Here is a 12,499-nt window from a genome sequence, read left to right as displayed (position 1 = left end):
CTCTCTTTTGGCATACATGCTGTCAACGGTGTGTGGGAAGAAGGTGAAGGAAGCAGGTCTGGGTCCTTTTCAGTATTTCTGCATGTGATAGGGGTTGAACTGTCTAAGGGAAAAAAGGCATTTACAAGGGAACTCACTGAAGGTACAAGTACACTTTCACTGTCTCTAGATCAGGAGCTTTCAACCTGAGATTTGCAAGCAGGTATCAAGGAGTCACAGTTGCCCATCCTTTTGCATATTATAGATGGGAACTCCTTCCCATATATCATGAAAGAGGGGCTATGGAACAGGCTGAGGATTATTAGTCTGTGTGATGACTGGGGGAGTAAAAGACTGCAGCCACTACTACCAACCAAGTGTGTATATCCAGCTACTTCCCAAATGTTCTGGATTGACTGCCCTTTGGATCCTAGAACAGGTAACTTGAGTCATGATTGTGTGTGTTTGAGGGGGCTAGGATGGCACTGCTATCTCAATTGGCTATGTGCAGTTTTTTTGCAAGTGAGATGTACAAAAGAAAAGGAATGAAAGATGCGATTAACTCTACTGTGCCAGAAAGTGTCATTCTACACCACTCTCACCACATGAATCCTGCTGTAATGTAGGAATGATACAGAACATCCAGTCAATATTTATGATATGCAATAAACAAAAATCACTGACACAAACTTACTGTACTTTCAGGTGCCTCATCAAGTCAGTAGGTGAATTATATAGCTTTAATTAATTACTGTCCTATGGCGCCTTTTTAAAGTTTAGAGCTCCATTCTGCTTTGATGTTAAAAAAAAAATAAATTTTTTTTACAGACCAGGATGTTCTTTCTCACCTTAGAAAATCTAGCACCTACTTTTAGAATAGACACATTCCTAGCGGTTAATAAAACCAGATAAGTAGATGTTCTGACGTACCTCTGTAGAAGTATACTGTTAACTACAACAAGATGTCTTCTACTTTGTAATTTCTTCCTATCCACCATTCTGGACTGATGGGTTACCTCATTAGGTTAGGCAGCACATATTCAATAGAAGATAAGAATTCTTGGTTCTCTCTAGATCACTTGGATCCTCCTTTCTGAATTCTTTATTTAGTTTAGCTTAAGGGCAATTGCAGCCTCAGTAGTTCTGTACAGAGAAGTGTTTCTCTTTAAGCCTCCTGCTTCAAAGGATTTCCACAGCTGGGAAGGGGACAGTGCTCAGCAATTACTGAGAGAACTTTCCACTTCTGGCCTGGAGTGTGAGTGTTTTCATACACCCACACCTTGGCCTGAAACTATCATGTTGTATCCAACTTGGCTCTAAATGAAATTTCTCCATGTTAATGAATGCATTGAAAAGGGAAGACTTCATTGAAGATGGGGAGGAAAAAAATTCTGCTTCGTCAAAAGAAAAACCCTTGAGCTTAGCTTTCACGCTTTTGAACATTAACAAGGTGGAAGCTTAAACTGGGTTTGGCTTTAAGTACTTCAAGTAACCTTACCTTTTGCTTTGGATGCTACAGTATAATCCACACTGAGTGGGATTCTTTCCAGAGATGATACGCAGAAGGAAAGCCTGACACAAGTTCAGTGACACAGAATGATTTAGTAATATTGATGCAGAAATTATCCAATATTTTTCCTTTAGGATGTGTCTGCTTGAAACTATATTATTCTGAGAGGGACAGGAAGAAGGTTCCCTAGGACTCCTTCCACTGCTTCTTTGTCAGCAAGAATAGGAAGCAAAGTTGTACTGGAACCTCTGTCGTAATTTAATCTAAATGGAAGTGTAAGTATGATGTTTGAGCCAGAACACAGAGGTGTCAACTCAGCTCTTGGGTCCTGATTCAGCAAAGCATTGAGCACATGCTTCCGTCCAGGTGGTAAAGTCCTGTTAGAACAGTAATGTAGATGAGAAATTCTTCAAGGATGAGCTTCTAAAACTGAGGCTAACCTAACTAGGTCAGTGGGAAAGGTCGTGGTGTTGTAGCAGTTTGCTTGACTGTCTACCTCTGCAAAAGCAGCTGTTGAGATTTAGTGATCCTGTGAGCTCTTTGAGAATCAAGGGGTGGAAAGATCTTGGTTATCTCTGCATTTCTGCCCAGACGAAATATAACAAACACAACACATCTTTCTCTGAAAATATTTTTTGTGTGTAAAAACCATATTTCATATTCCAGACAAGGCATCCAGTAACATCAAAGGTATTCACAAAAGTATAAGAGTGAGCTGAGTGATACTCTCTTCCCTTACTGCCATCACTTATTTTAATTTATTCAAACATTTTATTAAATGCAGTGGGATTCAGTAAATTTTTCTTTTCATATCCTTACACATGGATCCCACTCTTGGTGTGCACATACCCCATTCACAGGAGATCAGAATTTTTGACCAGTAGTGTCCATCGGGACTGGACGTGCCCTCTGCATACTCTTGCATGACCCATACCAAAGGAATAAAGGATGGAGCATCCCTAACACTAGCCACCAAGAATGCTGATAAGACTCTGAGCTGTTAAAAATGGAGGGCAGGTATGGGTTCTTCATTTACAGAATGTCTCAAAGAACCAGATTCAGTAACAATGTACAAATGGTTATATACAAATACTAGACATCTAAATACTTAGATGGGTGAGCTAGAGAGCCTGGCATTAAATGAGGATATTGATGTAATAGTGGAACAATGATAAGAACATACATAAAAACGGCCATACTGGCTCAGACCAGATCCATCTAGCCCAGTATCCAGTCTTCCGACAGTGGCCAATGCCAGGTGCCCCAGAGGGAATGAACAGAATAGGTAATCCTCAAGTGATCCATCCCCTGTCGCTCATTCCCAGCTTTTGGCAAACGGAGACTAGAGACACTATCCCAGGTCCATCAATGGTGTCATAGTATAATTCCCCACTGTGAACCTTAGCGTCCAAAAGATGGGGTACCAGCATGAATTCCTCTACGCTCAATTACCAGCTTAGTACTTGTAGCGCTGCCACCAACCAGGAATTCCAGTGCCTGGTACATTCTGGTCCCCCCAAAACCTTGCCCCAAATAGTAATAGAGAGTAACGATTACGGTCACTACCCACTAACCCAACTGCTTGTTCGGACGATTGTACTTGGAAGGACGCCTCTTAGCTCCGTCCAACAGATAAAAGTGATCGTTTGTACCAATAACGCTAGACAATAGTTTTGAGTGTCCTTTTCAACTCATAACATGCATTCCAAAGCTACTGAAAGCATTGATAGCACCAGCTGTCGTAAGGATAAGTGGACCTTGTGAAGAGCGATCAACTGTTCAGCATGTAGATCTCAACTTTTCGATTTATATGCGAGCTGGCCAACTCAATGACCTGAGGGGTCTTTCCATAGACCTTCCTCCGAACGTCAAGCTGGCTGACCCGTTGGGCTCTTATCTATCATCTGGCATGGAACGCCCAGGTCATTGAAAATTCATAACCATAGTTACTGGTAAGGTACCTCCTGTGACACCAAAGAATCTACACCTTGCCGGGGGACACGCCCAAGACAGCCTCTTAATTCTGAGCAATAAACTATTAAAGTTAAGTACAGACACACATGCGGTGTATCCTTCAGCGTTTTGGCGGCCGTTCTTTCCCAGGCTTCCCCTCCCTGGTGACCCTGGAAGATCACTTGTATTTCAAAACTCCTGTGGAATCACAAACAACAGAGAGAGGGAATAATGCACCTATCTCCCCCCTCCTCCTCTGCTCCCCTTCCCAGACTCTCCCTGAGAGAGAACAGTAATCTAACACACAGAGAGAAATTAACCTTTGCTGCTCCGCCTCGTTCCTCCTTTTCATACCCCACCAACTTTCCTAGTGGTTGAATCCCTGACCCCATCCCCTGGGTCTCACACCAGAATAAAATAAAAAAAAACAATCAGGTTTCTTAAACAAGAGAAGAACTTTTTAATTAAGAAGATAAAAACAGTTAAACATTATCTTTGTAAATTAAAATTGGAATATGTTACAGGGCCTTTCTGCTGGTGAGACCACTGGGGGAATACTTCCCGCCTGTAAGGTTATACAAGTTTACAAATTAAAATCCTTTCCAGTGCAGACAATACAAATTTGAACCTCCTTCCAGCCAAAATACACGAATTAAACTCCTTCCAGCCAAATTGCACATTCCTTTGCAAATACAGAAAAACAAACATAAGGCCTACTCAGCCTTATCTACGTAGTACTCACTTTATGTTGAATGATAAGAGCCTATATGGAGAGGTGGAGAGAAACCTGGTAAAGGCACGACTGTCGACTCTCAGAACCCCCAGAGAAGAACAACAACCAAAGAACTAACCAGCACACACAAAAACTTCGCTCCCTCAAGAACTAAAAAATCCTTTGTCCCCTGATTTCTGATCAGGTGAAGGTGACAGCCAGGCTTACTGAACTTGTTAACCCTTTACAGTCAAAAGAGATATAAAGTACTTCTGTTCTATTAACTCCTACTATCTGTTTATGACAAATGGCTATTAGCCAGGATGGGCAATCCTCCATAGATTTGTCTAGTTCTTTTTCGACCCTGTTATAGTCTGGGCCTTTACAACATCCTCTGGCAGAGTTCCACAAGTTGACTGTGTATTGTGTGAAGAAATACTTCCTTTTGTTTGTATTATACCTGCTGCCTATTAATTTCATTTGATGACGCCTAGTTCTTGTGTTATGAGATGTAATGATAATCAATGGGACATGGTAATACCAGAGTACAAAATATATAGGAATGAAAGAGTAGGTTGCGTTGGTGGTGGAGTTGACACTATGAGAGTCAATTAAAGTATCACTTAAATCAGCCTCTGTACCAGATGACTGGAGGGTAGCTAATGTAACACCGATTTTTAAAATAGGCTCCAGAGATAATCCTGGCAATTTACAGGCCAGTATGTTTTACTTCAGCACCAAACAAATTGATTGAATCTATAGTAAAGAATAGAATCATCAGACACACACATGAATATAATTAAGGCTACATGTAAGTCACAGAAGTCATGGATGTCACGGAATCCCTGACTTCCAGAGACCTCCCTGACATTCTCTGCTTCAGCCCTAGGGTCTGCAGGACTCTGGACCTGGCAGCCAGTGGGGCCCTAGCAGGGTTCCAGCAACAGGGGGCCTTCTGCAAGGTTCCAGCAACAGGTGATAGACTCTGGAGGGGGCTATCCTCAGGGTTCCAGTGATGAGTGACAGTCTCGCAATCTGTGAACTTTTGTTTATTGCCTGTGACTTGTCCGTGATTTTTACTAAAAATAACCATGACAAAATCTTAGCCTTAAATATAATGTCTTGGAGAAAAGTCGACATGGCTTTTGTAAAGGAAAATCATTCTTCATCAATGTATTAGAATTTTTTGAAGGTGTCAACAAGCATGTGGATGAGTGATCTATGGTTATTATGTAGTTAGACCTTGAGAAAGCTTTTGACAAAGTCCCTCACCAAAGGCTTGCAAGCAAAGTAAGCAGTCCTGGGATCAGAGAGAAGGTCCTCTCATGGATCAGTAACTGGTTAAAAGATAGGAAACAAAGAATAGGGATAAATGGTCAGTTTTCACAGAGGAGAGGTAAATAGTGGGGATCTGTATTGGGACCAGTACTGTTTGAACATATTCATAAAAGATCTGGAAAAAGGAGTGAACAGCGAGGTGGCAAAATTTGAAGGTGACACAAAATTACTCAATATAGTGAGGTCCAGAGCTGACTATGAAGAGTTACAAAGGACTCTCACTAAACTGGGTGACTGGGCAAGAAAATGGTAGATGAAATTCAGTGTTGATAAATGCAAAGTAACGCACACTGGAAAAAATAATCCTAACTATACATGCAATATGATGGGGTCTAAATTAGCTGTTACCGATCAAGAAAGAGCTCTTGGCATAATTGTGGATAATTCTCTGAAAACATCTGCTCAGTGTGCAGCGGCAGTTGAAAAAGCTAACAGATTCATAGAACTGGAAGGGACCTCAAAAGGTCATCTTGTCCAATCCTCTACGCTCAAGGCAGGACTAAGTATTATCTAGACCATCCTTGACAGGAGTTTGTCCAACCTGCTCTTAAAAATCCCCAATGTTCTTAGGCAATTTATTCCAGTGCTTAACTACCCTGAAAGTTAGGAAGTTTTCCCTGATGTTCAAGTCTAAACCTCTCTTGCTGCAATTTAAGCCCATTGCTTCTTGTCCTGTCCTCAGAAGTTAACAAGAACTTTTTTCTCCCTCCTCCTTGTAACAATCTTTTATGTACTTGAAAACTATTATCATGTCTCCCCTTCAGTCTTCTCTTCTCCAGACTATACAAACCCAATTTTTTTAACTCTTCCCTCATAGGTCATGTTTTCTAGACCTTTAATCATTTTTGTTGCTCTTCTCTGGACTTTCTCGAATTTGTCCACATCTTTCCTGAAATGTGGCACCTGGAACTGGACACAATACTCCAGTTGAGGGCTAGTCAGCATGGAATAGAGCAGAAGAATTACTTCTCGTGTCTTGCTTACAGTACTCCTGCTAGTGCATCCCAGAATTATGTTTGCTTTTTTTTTTTGCAACAGCGTTACACTGTTGACTCATATTTAGCTTGTGATCTACTATGACCCCCAGATTCCTTTCTGCAGTACTCCTTTCCATACAGTCATTTCCCATTTTGTATGTGTGCAACCGATTGTTCATTTCTAAGTGGAATACTTTGCATTTGTCCTTACTGCATTTCATCCAATTTACTTCAGATGATTTCTGCAGTTTTTCCAGATCATTTTGAATTTTAATCCTATCTCCAAAGCACTTGCAACCTCTCCCACCTTGTATCATCTGCAAACTTTATAAGTGTACTCTCTATGCCATTATCTAAATCATTGATGAAGATATTGAGCAGAACTGACCCAGAACCGATCCCTGCAGGACCCCACTCGTTATGCCCTTCCAGCATGACTGTGAACCACTGATGACTATTCTCTAGGAATGATTTTCCAACCAGTTATTTGCCCGCCTTATAGTAGCTCCATCTAGGTTGTATTTCCCTAGTTTGTTTTATGAGAAGGACATGCGAGACAGCATCAAAAGCCTTACTGAAGTCAAGATATACCACATCTACCGCTTCCCCCCTATCCACAAGGCTTGTTACACTGTCAAAGAAAGCTATTGGGTTGGTTTGACACGATTTGTTCTTGATAAATCCATGCTGATTGTTACTTATTACCTTATTATCTCTAGGTGTTTGCAAATTGATTGCTTAATTATTTGCTCCATTATCTTTCCAGGTACAGAAATTAAGCTGACTGGTTTGTAAAATAAATAGGAACCATTAGGACAGGGATAGATAATAAAACAGAAAATATAATCATGTCGCTTTATAAATCCATGGTATACTTGAATACTGCATACAGTTTTGGTCATCCCATCTCAAAAAAGAATTGGAAAGGTACAGAGGTGGGCAACAAAAATTATTAGGGCTTCAGAACAACTTCCAAAGAAGAAGAGATTAAAAAGATTGGAACTGTTCATCTTAGGAAAGTCTTGACTGGGAATGGGGGTATGTGTGTTATGATTAGACATCTACAAAATCATGAATGGTGTCGAGAAAGCAAACGGGGGCATGTTATGTATCCCTTCATGTAACACAAGATCTAGGAGTCACTCAATGAAATTAATAGGTATCAGGTTTAAAACATAAGGAAGTACTTCTTCACACAATGCACAGTCAATCTGTGGAACTTGTTGCCATGGGATGTTTTGAAGGCCAAAACTAACAGCGAGGTTAAAAAAAGAATTAGGTTCATGGAGGATAGATCCATCAGTGTCTATTAGCCACATGGTCAAGTATGGAACCTCATGCTCTAGGTGTCCCTAGCCTTTGATTGCCAGAAGTTGGAATGAAGATGGATCACTTGAAATTGCTGTGTTCTATTCATTCCCTCTGAAGCATCTGGCAGTGGCCACTGTCAGAAGACAGGATCTTGCACTGGGTGGACCATTGTTCTGATGCAGTATGACTGGCCTTATGTTCTAGAAGTATAAAGTAAATAATTGTTCTTTTTCTATTGTGCCTGAGAAATAATGTGAAGGAAGGAAAGAACCTTACTTTTACCAAGTTGCGCACATATACCATCTTGATAAGTCAGTTGCTCAAGAGTGAAAAAGTGTTTGATAACTTCACCCTTCCCCACCCCCATATCTGGCTGCTAACCTTGATGTTCTTGGTGACTAGAGTAGACCCTTTCTTTCTCCAGATTGGCTCCAGGCAATCTGGTAGCAACCACTGCTACATTTTAATACTTCTGTTTATTCTGAGACATCCTCCAACTGTATATAAGCAGGTCTTGAAATTTAGAGGAAGGGTTTTTTTTTTTGTTTTTTGTTTTTTTAAGACTAAACAGTACCATTTGGAAATAGACACCCAGAAATGTATATACACCAACCCTTGATTTTGCTGCATTTATCCACCACACAGGCTGCCAACTCTGACAGTATTTTCCCAAAAAGGTTTACTAACTTTTTGTTTAAATATACAGTAGAACCTCAGAGTTATGAACACCTTGGGAATGGAGGCTGTTTGTAACTCTGAAATGTTTGTAACTATGAACAAAACATTATGATTTTTTCAAAAGTTTATAACTGAAGATTGACTTGCTATGCAGAAGAAAAATGTGCTTTCCCTTTATTTTTGTAGTAGTTTACATTTAACACAATACTATACTGTATTTTTGGTGGTATCTGCTGCTGCCTGATTGTATACTTCCGATTCCAAATGAGGTACACCTCTACCTCAATATAACGTTGTCCTGGGTACCAAAAGATCTTACCACGTTGTAGGTGAAACCATGTTATATTGAACTTGCTTTGATCCACCAGAGTGTGCAGCCCCGCTTCCCCCCCCCCCCCCCCGAAGCACTGTTTTACCGCATTATATCCAGATTCGTGTTATATTGGGTGGTGTTATATCGAGGTAGCAGTGTATGTGGTTGACTGGTCAGTTTGTAACTCTGATGTTTGCAACTATGAGATTCTACTGTATGGGGTTTGTTCCTTTATAATGACACTTTGGGTAGAATGTAAGAACCTGCATTTAAATGAGAATACTCACTTGATGTTCCCATTTTTAACTTTTAAAAAAAAATAAAGCTATTCAAAGCTGTTTTGTATAGACTTGATTAGTCTGAATTAGAGTTCATGTAATGCTGAGTGCCATATATTATAGCTGCTCCCTAAAGATGGGGCTGCCTAAGCTTAAAAAAGCATATCTGATTTTGTTATATATTAAGTGTTTGTTTAGTTTAAATACGTCTGTATCTTTTTTGATCAACTTGAAAAATTTGCATGCTATGCAGCAGCCATCTTCTATACTTTATTAAATATCTGTCAATTATAAATATCAAGGTTTTACATTAATGTCAAGATAGTACATCAAAAATTCATGGAATATGTGACTTTTTCCAAGGGTATTTAATACTTAATGCATTTGTGTCATTTTTCTTTCTAGATATATTGACAGGTTTTATTAAGTGTTTGTTAGGGAGATTTCATTTTTACCAAGGGACTATAAAGAGAAGCTGCGTGCTAAATCAATTTTTTAATCAGAATATTGTTAATGTTTTTTGTCTTCAAACTCTTATAATCTATCGGCTTAATTTAAATTTCTTGGTATATTTTTAAGTAGAATGTTGAAATAGTTCAGGGCAGAAATCTAATATGGTCAGATGCTGACTTAGTGTATTTTAATTTCTTTAAAATAGCTACTAGACTATTGTATTGTGGAAAGTGTTCTTATAAATATGGTAATTACATATTTTTGGTAATTTTATTCTGTCTTGCATCTTTTATTACAAAACCATATCGTTCTTGCCCTTTGTTGTAATTAATCCATATAAAAGCACTGGTTACACGCACCTGAACTGTTAAGATATAGCAGTCTCTAATTTCTAGAAATTTATAAATAAGGGAATTAATGGAATGTACAGCCTTCACCCTGAGGTCACATGTTCAAATCTGGATTGATGTATGTTGTGACTGAAAGTTGTTACCATCTGATGGCTGTTCAGTAGCCCATCTGAAATGAACTGGTGGTCTCAGTACAGTTCCTTGTTGACAGATGTCTCCATTACAAAAACTACACCATCAAAATTAACTCTAGTCTACACTCTTGGAGAGGCGAATGGCTAATTGATCACAGTGTGAACTACCCTCTTGCTTTCTGGAGAGATGCTTGCTGTAGGTCATGGTTAAGACACACTGGCCGAATAATAATTTCTGCCTGTATAGTATTTGATCTGAGGCTTCATTTAAGAACTTCACTTTAGTGTGCTCAGTCCTAGACCTTTAAAACGAAGTTGGATTTCAAAGGAAAAATCAATAAAAATATTGAGATGCTTACTTTCCTGTTTATATGCCATTTAACTGTTTTTTTAGTACATTCTAACTACTGATCTGTTGTCAATCATTCATCCTGTCAAAAGTCGTTGTTGGGATGAAAAATAAGTATCTCTTGTATACCTAAAGTTTCTTTTGATCTCGTGATAAACAGCTGCATACTGTTGGTTTAAAGTAGCATCAGTTTACACTAAATATTTCAAATACTAGGATTTCACAATGGTGAATTAGTTTGAACCACCAGTGTCAAGTTGGTAATGCTGGAGGAGATTTTCATTTTAGTGTCCTGTTTATCCTAACGCCAGCTACTGCGAATTAAGGGAGGAGGGTTTGGAAGGATTTTGACCTTGCCTGGCCATGCTATGATTAATGATCAAATTCAAGAGGAAATAATCCAATAATTTTCTGCATAGCATTTTGGTGATTATTCTGCTCCAGTCCCAGTAGGTGGCATCAGTGCCACACTGACAAAGTCTGTCCTCGTGAATTGAACTGTTTAGTCAAAGCTAATATTGATATGACAGTTGGAAAAACTCCATGTCACTTTTCTTAAGCAAAATTTGTTTTAAAAAAAAATACAGTGGGAAATACATCATCTTTGTAAGCATTAACGATATGAAGATTTATTCCTGAATTAACTCGGTGGATTAAATATAAATGGGAAACGATCAGAAATTACTTTAGGAATTTCCCTATTTGCAGAAAATTTTCTTTAGGATTTCTAGGTATAGAATGACGTTTAAAGGTTTGACAGTTATTCGTTTGTAATAGAACTGGGCATAAATGTTCTAGTGGAAATCTTTTAAAATTAATCTGTTAAACTGCTAATTTTTTTATTTCACTTGTGAATGTTAATTTTCCTGGATGCTTAGTTCATTATGGCAAGGTTTAATCTTTAAACTGTTAATATACTGCTAATCAAAATGGAAATTAAGTTGTCATAAAGAAATAGAGTTTTTTAGAATTGTAATGGAATACATCATTTCAGCTATCTCAGATTCTAGCATGTTCATCTTCTAATTATGGTATAGTTTGGTGGGAAAGAACGCCTCCTAAAGAATGCTGCTTGTGGCTCAATACTGTGTTAGTGGTTTTGTGAGAGAGAGAAATCGTTTTGTAAAATGTGCTGTCAAGTTTAAACATATGTAATTTGCTGTGCAATGTAAAACATATGTAGATATTAAAATCCTATAGAAATGTAGATGTTCACACTGAATTCTTAAAATAAAAGCTCAAATTATTAACTTTTTACTTGAAAATGATCAATTTCAGAGTTAATCCAGCCAAAGGGTTAACTACTGGGATTGGGGAGAGCAGACACCTGGGACCTAACACCCAATTGGCAGGCTTTTGTAATGTATAATTTGCCTAAAATTGTGCACTGAGCACAAGCTTTTGTTTTCTAATTGATTTATGGTTTGAGCCACATTTACCTCATCCCCTACTGTCCTGCACACAGTGCCAGCAAGTACATTACAGTGAGAGATGATAAATTACCATGCACTTGTGATGCTAATGCGTCAAGAGTAAAAACTGCATACTACATGGAGCTTCATGTATTAACAGTGTTGCAAAGAATTTTTGCCAAGCAAAAATTCATTTATATATTAGGAAATAACCATTTGATCACTTTCTGCAATCTGTCTGCAGACTTAATTGAAATGGAAGATTAAAATTATAGTCATATAGCTTTCAGTCTGTTAATTGGTATAAAGTTTTAAAGTGGTTGAAAAGTCCAAGTCTTTTTAGAAAATGTATGATAGGCTATTTTAGACATACTGCATATTGTATACTTCATTTACTAGAAATGAGTGACAGGATTTACAGGTTTAAAAAACTTTTTTTTAACCACAGTACTTTATTTATCAGATTAGATATAAAAGTTATATATACACCTTAGTTGACATTAGCAAATAATGTAAGAAAAAATAATTACCTTGCATCTGGATGAGTGTCTCTACATATAGTTGCTTCACTAAACCTAACAATGCTAGTCACTAAAATTATTTAAATATTTTAATCTGTTGAGATTCCTAAAGTGTTGCATAACTGTGGCTACAAGGAGGGAAAAAAAGACTTAGAATAAATTTAGTTTCCATATATAAGACGCAGAATTAAGATTCCAAGATAAGAGAGGGGATTGTAGAATTTGCTGAAA

At 38.3% G+C, this 12,499-nt stretch overlaps 1 protein-coding gene across 4 annotated transcripts in view; it reads left to right on the top strand.

Moving 5' to 3' along the window:
• SETD3 (SET domain containing 3, actin N3(tau)-histidine methyltransferase) overlaps positions 1-12,499 on the top strand; it is a 72,490-nt gene that overhangs the window by 43,981 nt on the left and 16,010 nt on the right. The window lies entirely within an intron of this gene.

Source organism: Chelonoidis abingdonii, chromosome 4, assembly GCF_003597395.2.
Source record: "Chelonoidis abingdonii isolate Lonesome George chromosome 4, CheloAbing_2.0, whole genome shotgun sequence".
Taxonomy (NCBI): Eukaryota; Metazoa; Chordata; order Testudines; family Testudinidae; genus Chelonoidis; species Chelonoidis abingdonii.
The sequence above is the reverse complement of the archived record's forward strand: the minus strand, read 5'-3'. Positions and strand labels throughout refer to the sequence as shown.